At 38.4% G+C, this 13,146-nt stretch overlaps 1 long non-coding RNA gene across 1 annotated transcript in view; it reads left to right on the plus strand.

Moving 5' to 3' along the window:
- The first annotated feature begins 758 nt into the window (after positions 1–758).
- Positions 759–13,146, plus strand: part of LOC139999075 (uncharacterized) — a 32,557-nt gene continuing 20,169 nt past the window's right edge. The window contains exon 1 of the long non-coding RNA XR_011804108.1: positions 759–1,211. This is a non-coding gene — a long non-coding RNA (uncharacterized lncRNA). The remainder of the gene's footprint in view (positions 1,212–13,146) is intronic.

A 13,146-nucleotide genomic window follows, 5' to 3' on the forward strand; every position in this document is an offset into this window, starting at 1 on the left:
AATTACCAGTGTGGAACTGGTATTCCGAGAACAGGAAAAGAAAAACAATATGGAGAGCTCAGTTTAATTTGTCATGAAATCACCTATATGTCTTTAATGAAGTATGACTTTTAAAAAACTGCTCAGTATACACAGAGCAATGATTTCCTTAAAAAATGAGGAAATGCTCTCTATGCCTCTAGTGATCTGCAAATGAATGCTTGAGAACTACATCCTAAATGAAACGGACATGATGTAGATAAACCTTTCTTTTCTAGATCATTGATAGGAATATGATAATATAAAACCGTGAGTAATGGTTCATTATGAGATGAATATCATACATAATAAAGTAATTCCAATTCAGATTGTGCATCTGGGCCCAATCACAATTTGGTTAGATTTATTCTGTGGTGGAAAAAAAAAAAAAAAAAAGGTATAAGAGAATTGGGCACCTAGCAGCAGGATTTAAAGACTATTAAGATTCTGTCTGCCATGACAATTAGTTAGAGAGGGCTATCTAGCAGCCCAAGGGGGATGGGGGGGGTGGGGAACAAAAATACTCAGCTCCTCCTCAACTTCCACAGTTCCATGGAGACAGGCCATTCCTGCCTCCAAAAGTTGAAACCTGGTCTCACCTTTCCTGATGGATCTTCATCTGCACACCGAAGTTATCTGCTGTTTTCTGTTAGCACCCGCCCTTCCTGCTATGAGAACTTGAACATAACCAAAAAAAAAACACATTGCTATTCTTCAGCACTACTTAAAGCCATCTTATTAAGTGGTCAGGCCCAAGTATTTCAGAACCCTTTTCTTAGTTTTCACATGGAAGAACTTTTTTAGTAAACTCTTTGCTTCTTATATCATCCCTGCATGAATCTTCCTATTCTGAAGTGTAGTTTCTTCTGCTGGTTTCACTGAATGTTCCTCAGCCCTTGACAGGACAGCTGCTCCCTATCAGGCCATGCAGTCCTAATGGAGACACAACTCATAAGTTTGTGACACAGATGCATTAATCAGGCACGGTGCATGTTACAGCTCAGGGGAAGGGTGAAGTACTTCTGCAGGCAGCTTTCCCCAGTGATGACCTTGGCTTCACTCATCTGGAGTTGGGTAATGAGGAAGGGCTGCGGAGTGAGGACTTCATCTCTCTGTGCTTGGTGTTCTTGCTGGGGTCAAAGTAAACTGGCTTTTGCTACTGGAGGCTTGCAGCATTAATTTGTCTTCTTGATGTAAGTGTTAATAAGCTAATATGATAAAATGTAAAGCTACTGCTTGTTATCTTCAAAATGCATTTTTGAAAGGATTGTTGGTCTGAATTCTTTCTATGTGCAAGCTTGTTATTTGAAGCAGTTGATCTAGGAGGTGGGGTAACTTGCCCAAAGCTTGGGGTGTGAACTCAGGTTTGTATAGGCTATCATGCTGCTGCCCAGGTTAACCATGAGGCCATAAGCTCCCTTGAGGGGGAGAAGGGCAATTACTCCTTTCATGTGTATTTATCTTTCTTTTACAGTCTTCTAATGCCTTAAGAAAAGCTATAAACTCTGGATGTGTGGGTAGGTGAATGGGGAACATGTGCCCTTTGAAAAGAGCAGAGTAATGAGTTGTAGCTTCTTGTTTTGTGACTACTTGTGATTTTTGGCTACTGACTGAGGACTAATTTCTAGGAGTGATGTAGGTGTTCACAACGGTTTTTAAGGTGAAAAAATGACTTGAGTCCTGTTAAACATTGAATGCCTACCAGCTTTGCCTCTTAGCTGAATGGTACTTTCTGTCTGGGCGTTTTGTGGCTGTTGCTATGAGCACCTGTATGCTTCAGACATGATATAAAGTGACAACTGATAACAAATGATATTGACAGCTCTTCGTTGAACTTAATTATTCTTCAGAGACTGGCAATAATCAATTCTTGTAAAAATCATCTGTCGGTCTGTGGTGCCCCAAGTTCTATATGGGGGAGTTGGAGGGAGACTTCTCTGGGGAAGGAGGAGTTTATCCATTTTACTAGCAATGTTCAGCTTTTTCTTAAATTGTCTGACTTTGCTGAAGTGAAAACTGTCATAAGCATCAGTTAACATAGTGAAAATAAAGATAGGAAAACTCAGTGGTGACATTTTGTTTGTCTGTATCCTGCAATGTAGTAAGTACCCTGGGCTCCTATTAAAATTAGTGAATTCTCTGAAAACGCAATCACCACCAAGGAAGACTATGGTCTTTAGTAGTATAAAGCTCAATGTGTAGAGTAATATCAAGTGTCTTATACTGTTTTGGGTGACTTTTTAGTTTGTTTATACTGGTGACACAAAACTGGAGTTGTCATGTTTGTTTATGGAGATAAACACATAAACCAGAGCTAAACTGCTGGCTCGTGAAAGGGGTGGGTGGGAAGGACAAGAGCAAGAACAGAACTAAAGTAGACTAGCTTAAGCTAATCACCTCTATTTTTCTTACACTAGAATAATGGAAAAAATACACAATCTGATCCATCTACAGAGTGATTGCTTCCTGTACATGTATATTCTGAAGCTTCAATTGCCTTGCAAGGCTCTGTGATCCATGTTAGTCAAAGTTAGTAGAGGAGGCTCAAACCTCCTACTAAGATGTTGAAGAGTGGCCATCAGCAGCACCTGAGCTTCATTACGAGAAGCGTTGCCAGCTGATTAGAGGCAAACAATCACCTCCCTCAATCAGCAGTGGCATGGCCACACCTGGGGTGCTGGGTCCAGTTCTGGGTTCCCTGATACAAGAGTGACATGAATGCTATGGAAATAGTCCAGTGGAGGGGCTGGATCATCTCTCCTACACAGGAAGGCTGAGAGAGCTGGGACTGCTCAGCCTGGAGAAGAAAAAGCTTGGAGGGGTGTCTCTTCAATGTATGAAGAGGTGAAGGGAGAGAGCAAAGATCATAGAGTCAGTCTTCTTTCAGTGGTGCTCAATGGCTGGATGAGAGGCAAACTGAAACCCGTCACTTGCATCACCGTGAGGATAACTGGCATATGCTGCCCAGAGAGGTTGTGGAGTCTCCCTCCTTGGAGATGGTCTAAAGCAATTCAGACAAGGTCTTGGGCATCCTACTGTAAGTGGCCCCTGCTTGAGCAGGGGGAGTTGAAACAGAAGATCTCAACTATTCTGTGAAAACAAAACTTACTTGTATGTATGGTATTGTGCCCCCAAATTGTTGGGGGGTAGGGGAAGGTACCATGTGCCCGGACAGCAAAGACCTATCAAAAAAAAAATTGTAATGTGAATGACATTCTTCTTTTTAAAAGCATCTTCTCTCACTTCAGTTGTTAGATTTATTCTGTGAAGTGGTGTGGCTTTTTGTGTGCCTCTTGGAAGTGATTTGTGGATGATATTTTTCCATTCTTTCCTGTCTTCGTATTCTCACACTCAATAGGAACTGCTTTTGTGTTTATGCTTTACCTGTTATAACCATGTGGCCAGCCCATCACTGCTTGGCCTCTTTAAGTAAGGCTTCAGTTGATGTGCAGTCAGTGTACTAAAACTTCTGCTGCTATTCAGCATCTTAAACCAACTCATCTGGAGCCATCTAAAATTACTGACAGTGTTCTGTGGTTCCCTCTGCTCTTACTGAAAGGCTGTTTCACTTCTGAGGGTTAAGACCTATCTTCTAAATACTGGTTAAACTTATAGGACTTATTCATAAGAACTGCACTTGCATTTTTTTCCTCTGCTGTCCTTTTGTCTTCTGTGAGTTGGTGGAGTTGGATGTAAATTTTAGTTTTTTATCCTCCTACCATTTCTGCTCTAAAGAGCAGTGTTCTCCCTTGTCTTTCCCGTTGCTAGGTTACATGCATCATGCTTATTCAAGATGCATTTACATGGCACGAAATAGGACTGTGTAGAAATGCTCAAGCTAGATCAGTAGTTTAGGTGAAGCATTTTGGGTACTGGCAGCATTACTGCCACAATAATGTAATGTACTGTCTAAACTAAATTACAGCGCGGATAAGTGGTTTCTTCTAGCTAATGTAACTACCTCTACAGATCATCATAGTTCATGTAAAATGTGAGGGTGGTTATACTTGGTGGTTTGCAACTATAGATACTTTACGCATGTTTTGAGTAGGTCTACTTGCCTTCTTATACCTTGTTCTAGTTTGGTGACTTTTGTTGTGAACTCTAAACCTGTAATTAACAACATCCAATAAACTGGGAGCTGTTTCTTATCCCATTTATCTGCTTGAGATTCAAGATCTGAGCAGGCATTCGTTCAAGTCAGAGGTTCATCTTCCTTGACGTGTATTCACTTTGTGGTGAGGTTCCTTTTCAGAGGTAGTAGTATTTATGAAAATCTTGATAAGGTTTCCTCAGAGTTTTCTGGGAGTTTGGAATTTTAACATGTATGAGGACTGTGATTAATCATTTTTGAGTCTATTCAACAACACCTAATGGAACTGAAAATTATGGCCAGAGTTTTCAAAAGTTACTTATCCTCCAATATGATTAGCTACTATCTAAGCTTTTTCCAGCAATGGAAAAAGTAGCACAAATATCTGGTATTTGTTTATTTTTGCTGTTCTCTTTATAGCTGAAGAGGATGTAAAATGTTGCTTCAAAGATATTTCAAGTTAGTTTTAATATATTTATCACTATTTACTTGATTACAAAGTGAGATAAAGTTCCTGCTTGAAGGACAGTGAGATCTGTGGTGATTCTTTGGGAGGGTTTATCTTTCTCTTTCATCATTGCTCCTGAGAAAACATTCATATTCCACGTTTTCTGGTTCCAAGCAATGAATTGCTGTGAGGATAGAAGATCAGCAACTATTTCAAAATCTGTCTATGTAGAATATCTATGAGAAGATAGTCTGAGGAGTCTAAAGTCCTTTAAAGAGCTTTAGTTGCACTCTTTGATCCAGTGTGGCACAAAGTCATTTTGTCATGTTCAAAGATAACATATTTCTATGACTGAACAAACTCAGCAATGCTAGTAGTCATACCCATTTTAACACATGGCACATAGTTCAAACCACCTTTATGTTAGTAGTCTAAATCACATTAGGAATAAGATTAGGGATCTGAAATGGGCCATAAGTGGTTTGAGCAAAAACTTAGTGATAGTTCTGTAGCAAGTCCTCATACACAGTTGGTCAATTCTGTCCATAAATTCAAGCCCTTAAATTCTGTCCTACTGAAGAACACTCAAAGCATCTTACACAAATAATGGCTGTTGCCAGTAAACTTCTTGCATCTCAGCACAGCATGGCCTGAGTCAATTGCTAGTTTCTCATCTAGATAACAATAAAGACCTGTTGTATGCCTTCTCTGGTCTGAGAAGGATTCTTATAAAAAGTCCTGTAAAATAAACTTGGAAAAGAGGTAATGTTCTGCCTTCTGCCCAAAGGCAGAATCAAATGTTCCTATGTTATTCCTGATGAATATTCATCTGGTTTGTTCCTAATAATGGAAACTCTGCAGCTTTCCAGGCAATCTTTTTCAGCGTTTAGTCATCTGTAGTACTATGTGCTTCACCAAAGTCTCTTGCTGCTATTAAACCCACTGCTGCTTCCCTTATCTTCACTGGATACGAAGAAGCATATATTCACTTCCTACTTAATACTTTAACGTGTAAAAGATAGAAAAGCTGTTATCACTCTTCCTTCAGTCTTTGTTAAACTAAATTATATTATTCCCTTTCAACCACGATCATGCTTGCTTGTTACTCTTAAAATTCCCTCTCCTTGCAATCCCACTTGGTCCACATTTTTCTTGAACTGCATTACCCCAAAATGCAACAGTGGCTTTTGAGGCTTTACCACCACCTAATAGCACTGAGTAATTTCCTTATGCATTGTGGAGGAGTTATTTTTTCCTTATTTTTTATTATAAAAATAAATATATAAAAAAATTATTCTTCCTTATATTTGCCAGTATAGCAATTGAGAAGAGGAGAGAGAAATTATCTTTGATTTACACGTAGTAAACTAAATTTTCTGTTTAGGTTCTCAGACATCACTCAAAGTATAAAAGGGAAGATTATATTTCAATTTAACTTCTCATTATGCTTTCTGAAAAATAAATTACTTCAGATTGTTGTAAAATTTGTATGTAGACTAAATTCTCTTTGCAAAATTATGAAAGCAACAGAAAATACCTGTTTACTGTACTGTGCTCCCAGTATATTTGATTCATCTTTAGCAACAAATATGATATTTTAAGAGATCCCATAGCATGGACCAGTAAATGTTTTTATTTAGGGAGTTCTCAGGTTATACGCTGAATTTCCCATGTCTCTATGAAAGATGTGGATGATGTTACAGAAAGTGGGTTTCCATATAGCAATACAAGTAGCATAGGTGCCCTGTAGAAATGCGTGGTAATTTGGCATGACATGGCTAGGCTCCCCATATGCAAAGTTACATATATACCATGCACCAGGACGCATTATCACCACCAAGAAACTAATCACTTTTCATGGGGTGTCACAGGCTCAGTCTATTAGGATGTTTCACCAATTGGCATCTTGACAGTGCCCCTCCTGTGCACTTTCCTTGCATGTTATACAGGTCTCTTGAACATGTCTTCAGAAGGTGAGGGGAGAAGAAAAAAATGCAGGAACTCTCCATGGTAATTCAGTTGTATAAAATGTTAACTGCTGTGTGTTGGAAACAGATACTCTGCTTCTGTGGACAGCATCTAAAAGCAAAAGCTTACATTTTGCTCCTCTTCCATTTTCCTCTCCTCACCCTTCTAGGGAAATGACAGAAATAATGACCTGATGTTTGACTTTTGTGAGTCATGGCCTTGGTAGCAGAAGTGCCATAATTATCTCATTGCTGCTATCACAGCATTGTAAATATTAAATGCAAAAAACAATGTTTCAATAGCTTTGAGGTTTTGACATTAACTGAGAAAAGCCAGTGAGTTCACAGTTAATGTTTCATCTCTTTAAGTTAATTTCTTGAGTATTTTTAGTACTTTTACTTTTGAAGCCACAGATTATTATTAGTAGTAGTAGAATAAAATTCTGGAAGTCCATTTCTGTACTGGTGATTACAGTCTGCTATCAAACGTAGCATGGGATTCACTTAGTGGACAGGATCCTTTAATTAACTTTCATTGCATGCCGCCTATATCAACAGATTTTTAGGAGTTAGACTGACACATAAGGTATAAATTATGTGCATACTCCAGCTTCAGCAGCAATGGAAGGGAAACCTCAGATTATTTTTGAGCCTCTATCACTTTCTTCTTAGAGAGTTGTATGTCTGCAGCTGTATTGGTATAATGGTAAATAGGGAGAAGTGGAGAAAGCAGAATTGTGCAGGTTTATCTGAATTTCTTCTTATGGACATTACAAGTATCAGTTTTATTATCATCCTTGCTTTCCTTGTAGGTTATTCTACTTAGACCTTAGCTATTGTTGTATGGCTAGTCATTAGGGAACCATGTTTCTTGTTTGAAAAAAGTCACTGACTTTTTTTTCCCCACTTTGGCCTCTGTGTGGCTGTAAAGCAATATGTTACTGTTAAACATGGTAAATTCCATTAAGAATCATTCACAAGGGTTCATGCAGCCAATCGTGAAGACAGCAGAGGTAAATATCTGCAGTAGTACTTCAAGAAGTGTACTGAGAGGCTTGTTGGGCATTGGAATGGGCTGTCCAGGGAAGTGGTGGAGTCACCATCCCTGGAGGTCTTTAAAAGACATTTAGATGTAGAGCTTAGGGATATGGTTTAGTGAAGGACTTGTTAGTGCTAGGTCAGAGGTTGGACTAGGTGATCTTCGAGGTCTCTTCTAACCTAGATGATTCTGTGATTCTGTATTAGGAACTGCTTTTGACATCTAAGGCTTTCACAGTACAATTTTCTTCTTGCTGTACTGTTCTTATGCTGAAGCAGGGGTGCTACTCCTTGGTATACTTCTATAAACAAGAGCTTAAAATTGTATGCATGTTGGAGTCGGAACAACCAAATTAAATGAAAAACTGCTAAATAATAGCCTTAGGCAAGGAAAATGAGCTGAGAAGATACTCCTTTTCTACTGTGTGTACTTGTGTTTAATCAAAGGTTACTTCTGAAGGATTATGTTGTCTTTGTGTGCTTATTTGAAATTAGATTAGGACAAATGCTTAACTTATTATTAAAATGTTATACACAATTTTCCAAAGAACACTTCATATGTGACCTACTAAATATTTGTAAACAAAGCGCTTCTTCTGACTGAAGCAAATTGCTAAAAAAAAAAAAAAAGCATAAGGTTTTGTGGTTTTTTTGTTTGTTTTTGTTTTTTTTGTTTAATGAAATGTTTTCATCTGTGGTATTCTGATATTTGCAGTTAGTTGCAATCCTAAACTCCATCTTCTATTGAACATTAACCAGATGATGATTTGTGTTTTTGCAATTCATTGTAGTAGAAATAAATCTTTTATGGATGTTCCATCTCTCCTCTCTATTGTTCATCTATTTATTACTTTGCTATTATTTTTAGTCTTTAAAATTTAGCAGACAACTACCTAAGCATGCCCTTTAATCCAGCCTTGACAGCATACAACATGATGGGAATTTGATAGCAGATTGAAGGATCTATCTGACACAATGACAGTGACAAACTTCCATATAACCTACCTGTTTTTGCAGAATGTCTTTTCAAAGCATTGAAATGTTACAGATTCGTTTAAAAAGGAAAGGTAATACATCTGCCAGTGTGTGTGTTTGTTTTTTAAATAAACAGAAGCCCCAAAATATCTACTGAAAATTTCACATAATCTAAAATGTTTACAGATCTTAAGAAAGTAACGTTAGAATAGCTCTCTATGTGGCCACTTTTGAGGGGAAAAAAAAAAGACAAATATCAACAGTAAGTGAGAGTATGAGCAGGGGGAAACACAAAACCAAACAAATCAGGCTTATTTTGCATTTAATGATAGAGTTGTGGCTTTAAAAAGTGACTCAGGCTATTAATTGGCTCAAAGCAGAGGACAGATAAGAACAACAAAGGAGGCTATAACAACTGTTTCAAATACGTGAAACTTTTGTGTAGCACTAAACGGAGGAGGGTTGTTCATACACTTCAGTGTAAATCTGTCTAGCTTGTTGTTGAATCATGAAGTAATATCTTTCAGAAGATTAAACTTCTCAACTTCAAGTTCTTATTTATTTTTTCAGGATAATTAAGTGTAAAGAAGAGGACAAGTGTATAAATTATTCCAGATTACTGAATTTGGGAAGGCCTAATTTGGAATGGATTTTCTGTATATGTTGAAACATAGAGAAAGTAACTTCTGTTTTTTTCTACTTAATTTGAATGATTATATTAGTTCTTCCAAATCAAATGGAATTAGTATCTAGAAATGCTGCCTGAAGCTTATGTATATATAAAAGATTAAAAAAGTATCAGAATTGGATAGATGGATAGATCACAGGAGTTAGTTAGTTCCATACATGCCTTCCATTGAGTTTAGTGGTAGCTAACTCTGTGGGTCTGAAAATATAAAAGCGTGAGGTGAGGCTGAAGCATATGGGGTTCTGGTAGCTGCTAGCGTTGGGTCTCCTTGCTGATGGATGCATAAGAGCTTCCTGAATTTAACATGGGAATATGGTTATGTTACTTCCTTTCATTTAGAGGGTAGTATGGAGTGTAGCTTTTGTATGGTGATATTTTGAGAGTAGGGCTATAAGAAACGATAACACCCCAATGACTGAAAGTGCCTGGTCAAATCTCTCCTCCCATCTGCTCCTTCCTCTCCCATTCACTACTGGTTTCTTCCTCAAAGTACTTGGTTGTAAGTGGCATGAACTGCTGGAACTTTAATTTTTTTTTGGGTGGGATACAACAACTTATTTTTCTGTAACAACTGAGGAGTTGCCTGGGTTTTGTGAGTTACATCACAAAACATGGAGGGGAAATAGAAGAAATGAGTTTCTAGGGGAGGAAGGGATTTTCTGCCCCTTCACTCTCTATAAGGGCAGTAAGGCCAGAGAAGTCTTTTGAGTTATGGATCTTCTGGTTACCCTCCTTAAAAATTGAATCTTTTTTTCTGTTTTTACTGTCTTTAGTCTAAATTTCATTCCAGTTTTTCTCCAGGGAAACCAATATGTCTAAATTCATCTGCAGCTTGCTTCCACTGTATTTCTTTGTATACAGAGACTACAAATGTAGTATATGGAAACCTTCCTTCCTGAGGGCTTCTGTTGCTTTATTAACATATGAAGTTTATTATCCTTTTACTTCAAAAGGCCATCCGTTGCGAGAACTACTGTACTACTAATTCACAAGAGCTTCCCCCATACATACACATTATAAAACTCATATCTAGTATGATATTCAATTTCTACTAGGTATCATACGATGAAGATATGTGCTAATGTAATGGGATTTTGAGTGCTTGATCCAAATGTTCTTTCTTCCTTGCATAGTTTTTCTAAGGCATACGTAGTTTTATTTCCTAGATGCCTGTACTGGGAAAAAAAAAAAAAAGAAAAAAATTTGATTTGTGGCATGGGATGTTCTGCTGTCTAAGAACTTTACTGGAGTAAAGATTCTGTCTCTAAAACCCAGTTCTGCAGAATCTTATTTATGTGAATGCTTAGTCAGTAGAAAGAGTTCAAGTAGGATGATCACATGAAAATGTAATGTGAAGTTCTCTGGAAGTGAATAAGTTGATTTCTTGCAATATATTCATACTTACTTTTGCAGGATATCAAGTTTAATATTAATATTCTAAAATAAGTAATATACCCATCTAATTGAAAGTAACTCTTATTTGTTCTTCCCTATGTTTATCTGCTCAGATGAATGTTAGTATCTTATGTCCTTTCCAATAGAAAAATTGGAGTATCTTAGGCTGTTGAAATCTCTTGTTGTAAAGCAGCTACTTATCTATGAGATGACATTGTGTTTTTTTTTTTTGTTTGTTTTGTTTCTTGTTTTTCTGCATCCTCTTTACCACCTTTAGTAAGGCTGAAAGATATAAGAGAAAATCAAGAGATACTTAAGTTGTTCATTGAGAGGAGGGGGACACAAACTGAATTCTATTATGCCTGGTCTTGAAAATACCTTTTTTGCCCTAATTTTTGAAGTCATAAATTATGTCAAAGTAAACTACCAGTTTTCACAATGATATCCTTCTATTAATTCTACAAACAATTATTTTATTTACAAAGTATTTTATCTTCCACTCACAATCAGGATTTTTTCCTGTGCCCAGTCTTCTTTACATAGTGAACTGTAAAGCCACAGGTGAGAAACTTGACTGAGGTTCTGTCTAGTCTGGCTAGTGTGCAGCCCAGAAGAAATGGCAAATCTACATTCAATTTCTACAACGTGTGCACTTCAGGTCACTTTTTGAGTGAGAATGCTGCCCTTCTTTCCCTTGTAACTTTTCATCTAGTCTGCATACTGAAATGGGGCACACATGGCCAGTCACTGGCAGAGCCTTCAAGGTCTAGGTACTATGCAGCATGTGCTGGTGGTACTAGTTTGTGTGTCCTGTCCTGGGCTGTCGCACTGAGGGAGATGTACATCGCATTGTTAGCAACTATCATTTTTTTGTCAATTCAGTATTAAGCCAAGTTAAGGTAAAATTCAAATAGAACATTTGCTTGATGTGTGTGAAACAGAGTAGTGTTACAAGTCTTAACACAAAGCACAGGCAAAGAAATGAAAGAAAACGATTAATTTTCTGCTTTTAGATTAAAATCAAATTGGATTTCTCTCATTATCTACGGCAAATCAGCTAGACAGCCTGACAAGCTTTCCAAGATGCTCTTTCAGTATTCCCTGTGTGTTAAGCTCTATCTGTTTGAGAGACACACAGTTTGGTGTACCTCTTATGATCCATTACATCTAGATTGAGTGTGTCTGGCCTTTGGAGGATGAATTTCTCTCCAAAGCTCATTCTACCACTGCCTTATCCTGGAGATGGGCCAGCTATTATTATTTTTTTTTTTTTTTTCACACATGTGATTCCATTTCTTGAGAGATACAGCTTTTCAGACCTAATGATGTCTTCTGCACATAAATATTATTTAACCTCCCTCCATAAGGAGAGAGACTTATTTCTTTTCTCCCTTCCACTCTCCACTACTTGCTGGAATGTTTCAGTGTAAAGTATCTTACATTGGGCTTAGAGGTATCAGCCTTTACCCTGAGTAACCTCTGCGCTGTATCAAACATGTACATACTGTAAATACAGAGTTCATTACTGATTCTCTAGTGAAACCAGATGCAACAGTAATTAAGCACTTTTGGGGATGACTAACCCCTAGTGTCTTTCCCAAGTATACTATAACAAAAATCTTTGAACTAAAAACTATTTTTTAAGCTCTGAAAAAGAGCGTGATTTCTGTATCCCAGATGCCTCCTCTTTCTCCTCCCTGACCTGCTGTTATTAAAAAAATAATATAAAAATATTTAACAGAAGAAAAAACTAGTTATTCATATTGCAAGTAGAGATGTTTTGCTGAAGGCAAATTACTTCTTCCATCTCTTCTGTAAAATTATGGTAGGCCTACAAGCATGAATGGCAGCACTGCTAGTAATTTTCTGCCGAGCAGACTGACAGCAACAAAATAAATCATAAAACAGTTTGCAAGTGCACTGCCCCCTGTAGGAGCTCAGTTGGTGGAGCCTGAGGTTAACTCCTTCACCTAGAAGAGCTGAGCTCAGAAAAGCCTGGGGTGAAGGTCCCCAGCCTTGCCCTGGGGCTCCCTCAGACACAGCCAGGGCTCAGGCTGGCCCTGGGCCCTAGCGAGCTGTCCTTACCCCCAGCCCATCCTGACGCTGCATGGCTGAACATGTGGCCTGTGGTGGTCCAGCTGTGGCCTACCCTGTCCCTGTCCCTGCCCCAGCTGGCCTTGCTGGGCCATAGGATGGGGTGGCTTTGGAGGGAGGCCCCGGAGCACACTGCAGCCATCACCAGACCACCACTGCTCACAGCCTGCTGTGGCATGGGGCTTTCCTTCCAAAGGCTGAATGACAAGATTCAGAAAGGCAAGGGTGTAAGCTTTCATGTGTTATTTTTCTTTAAATGGTAACAACAAAATGGGAAATTGTCACCCCCACTCCTCCCAATAGAGAAAAACAAACAAACAAAAACCAGCTTTCATAAGTCCTTTTGTTTGGCATAGGCATGGTAGTGAGCTCAGCGATCCCTTGCCCTGCGGAAGCTATGGAAGTGTGGGGCTTGTGCCCCTGCCTCTAG

This window comes from Anas platyrhynchos, chromosome 1 (genome assembly GCF_047663525.1).
Source record: "Anas platyrhynchos isolate ZD024472 breed Pekin duck chromosome 1, IASCAAS_PekinDuck_T2T, whole genome shotgun sequence".
NCBI classification, from domain to species: domain Eukaryota; kingdom Metazoa; phylum Chordata; class Aves; order Anseriformes; family Anatidae; genus Anas; species Anas platyrhynchos.